Source organism: Leiobunum rupestre, chromosome 1 (genome assembly GCF_980474605.1).
Source record: "Leiobunum rupestre chromosome 1, qqLeiRupe1.1.hap1, whole genome shotgun sequence".
NCBI classification, from domain to species: domain Eukaryota; kingdom Metazoa; phylum Arthropoda; class Arachnida; order Opiliones; family Sclerosomatidae; genus Leiobunum; species Leiobunum rupestre.
This window is the reverse complement of record NC_143384.1, coordinates 56,246,638-56,250,338: the sequence shown is the minus strand read 5'-3', so window position 1 is coordinate 56,250,338 and position 3,701 is coordinate 56,246,638.

Genomic DNA, 3,701 nt, shown 5'->3' with positions numbered 1-3,701 from the left:
GATTCAACACGGCTATAATCGACGAAAGCAAATACGCCTTAGCTCAAATAGCAGAGAATGAGAAGGGCAATATGTTACAATTGTTCAATTTAAGAAAAATGACTTTTTAAACGATGTATTCATCCGCGATTTCCCGCCAAACCGTTTTGGCGCGAAAATTCGTGAAAAGTGACGCCTTTCCAAAGCTGACTAGAAGCGTACTTCCCCCTATTTTCTTCTGATAGTACATATATGTACCAAACTTGTTTGGGAAATTTTCTGTAAATCTGTAATAACCACGTACTTGCTAATATATTTGAGATCACTACCTTTTCCCTCCTCTAGTTCAGAACATTTTTTCAAATTATTTGAAAGATGTATTTTAAATCTATTTCATCCATTCAAATAAATTTAATTAATAAATTTTGTTGCCATTTAACTCATATAATTCAACTGGGATCATGCCAACTGGTCGCTGGGCAAGTGGTCGCCGGTCGAGTGGTCATAAGATGGACAAGTCATCGCTTATTAATAGTTTTTCATTCAAAAGTCGTCGCTAGCAGTAGCCTGACTGTGCTAAGGTAGCAAAATTAAATATTTTGAATTTAAATTTTTAGTTAAACTGCTAGAATGAGTCTATGGGACGATAAGACCCTATAAAGCTTAATTTATTTGGTTTTATAAATGTTTTTAAGTTTCATGGTTAAATTAATTATACTGGGGCGGTAGCTAATAAACTAAGTTAAATTGAAATTAATGGTGATCCACTCTTGGTGAAGTAAGATTAAGTTACTTTAGGGATAACAGTATAATATATTTTTGGAGTTCTTATCGAAGAATATGTTTGTTACCTCGATGTTGAATTAATTAAATTGTAAGGTGAAGAAGCTTTATTAGTTAGTCTGTTCGACTATTAAAAAATTACATGATTTGAGTTCAAACCGGTTTTTTAGAACGAAAGGACCAGAATCTATAAATTATTTATCTTATGTTAATTAGTTAAAAATTTATTTAGTTAATATGGCAGATTAGTGCGTTGAATTTAAGCTTCATTTATAAGACAGTGTCTTTTTTAATAATTAATCAGTGTGTCTTTTAGTGAGTGTAAAAGTAATATTTTATTATACGCGACGACTAGTCCGACTTACGAATTTTCTTAGGGTACCAGTAGTCCGGCGACCAATAGTCCGGCGACCACTTATCCTAAACGACCGTTAGTCCGGCGACCACATGCCCAGCGACGAGTTGACACTGACCCAATTCAACTATAATGAACACATTCAGGATAAATACTTTTTGTTTGGATTTTACAATTTTCATAATATCAAAATACCGTATAATTTCATTCATAGTAATTTGATCAAATATAAACACATCTTTTATTTTAATTTTGATTAAAGTTAATTTAAGATATATCTCATTTTCAAAGCAAATAAAATTCATCATTTTCATAAGGGATTAAAGAAAAAATGCTTGTTATAATAGCTAAAAAAATCGAGTTTTTAAACTTTCGCTTTAATCGTTTTCAAAATGTTCTGTTTCACCCATCGAGTTATACAAAGTACTTTAAATTTAATAAAAAAAAACCACCTATGAACTCTAATGCAGTTAAAAAACGCGCAAAGGTAAAAAACCTCATAATCCAAAGCGGTAAAAAAGCTTAACCTAACAATTTTAAAATAGTTATAAGACAGGATAGTACGAACATTCTGAAGAAACCTTCATTTAGAAACAAATTATTAGTGGAACTTTTATAATAAGCTAGTGAAACGTATTGTATTAATCTAAAAAACCAACATCTTTTTGCTGAAGTAAAATATTTTCTATAAAAAATGCAACTAAAACACCTCAATTAATTTAAAGATGGTTATTAAAAATGAAGAAACAGAACAGGATGTAGTTAATTTTGAGTTATTGGGAAATGCCGATTTTTTGCTTTTATGTACATGTTTAAAATTAAAATATGCAGGTGAAAATAACAATTAATTATTTATCTATTACTATTGTTCTTCTTGGACGTTTTAGGGTGCTTGGTTAACGTGCCATCTTAAGTTTTTATTGTAAATCGTTAAGTGTATAAAATTAAAAAACAAATTCTGGTCGATTACATTTTTTGTTAAAATCACCCAAGCCAAGAAAGACTAGGGTGACAAGTATTTTTGCTTTTCTACCAATCCCTCACATGGTTGAAGATAAAGTCCCTTTCCCATAATATCAATCAAATCTCATTCGATCTCTACAATTAATATCTCCCGACATTAATAAAGCGCTCGCTCCTAAAGCTTTTCCTTTGTAGTACAAGAAAACTAGCTTTTAAACCACTTTCACGTGTTTTTAAAATAATTTCATAAAATTTATTACATAACTTCAAACAAATCAGCTATCTTAAAATCAGACCATATTCTTTCAACTTTCAGACTGAATTATACTTCTGGAATATACGTAAGTGTAAAGTTATTAAAATTGTTTAAAACTAAAAAAAATTGCAAAATTAGAAAATGGTGATTTCTAGTTCCAGTGCCTCAGGGTAAGATTTTTTATTGATCGGCGCTGTTGATTATACTACCTTATAAATAAGAGATTCATTCAATTTTCGCCTCGAACAAATCTCCGTGAAATGTTTTTTTTTTAGAAAAAATACCGTCACGCATGGAGAACGTTTTCACGAACTATATACTTCGAAATTAGAAAACATTAAAGTAAATTCATTTCATGACGTTTTTAAACGTAATCTTAAAAATAAAATACATTTGTGTACGGTAGGCTTCAAATTTAGGATATACCAGGGCTAATTCAACCATAACTAAATGAAGGATCGCAAATTGGTATTTAATGATATTAAATTTAAATTTATTTCAAATATATAGAATGCTTTTTCGTTATTTCATAGTTTTAAGAGGTTTGTAGTAAGAGCTTGAAGTGAGGGTTATAAATCGCTAGTCGACTTGGGCCCTCCACCGTACATTATGAACGCTACCAACTCAGAACGTTTTTGAATTTGAAATACTCGTATAAAATCATTAGACTATCGTTTTTTTTATAATCCATATTCCATTACTCTTAGATTTTTATACCATAATATCAATTTCATAGTTAGTAGTAACCTGCTTTTCCAATACCCAATGAACTGGTTCGCAACCATGTGCAGGGCGCTATGGCTGACAGACAGGTCAAGCTTTGGCTTGAGACGGATGGTCAGAGGCAGGCCAAGGAGTTTATCCCTGGGCCCTCTAAGAAAAGAGCAACTGAGTTGCTCTCGCTCTCTAAGAGCAGTATCAAGTCGGTTACTGGCCTACTTTTAGGTCACTGCCAACTAAATAGACATCTGCATCAGTGGAAGTCCTATGTGCCGGACATATCTTGCAGAGGAGGAAACTTTATATCATGTTCTTTGTGTGATTTTTATGTGGCCCAAAAGTTTGAGCATCTTTGAAACGAGAGGTCTTTCGAATATTTCAGCGAAGCAGATCTCACGTTTCGTTTCTCTGACCGGGCCTTTCCAGGTCCAGAAGGCTGGGAGTGCACAAATTGACCTTTGGTCGAAGTGCTAGGCTAGTCTTGACCCAACCACCCAACCCTCAATAAAACTAAACTTAAAAAAAATTGTAAATTTTATTTCATTTATTTTGTAGCACTCAATGTTTGCATTAGGAAATAACAGTTTTGACATTAAATTGAATCCCAATGTCATCAATGAAAAACGTTTGAAATTTTATGGAACC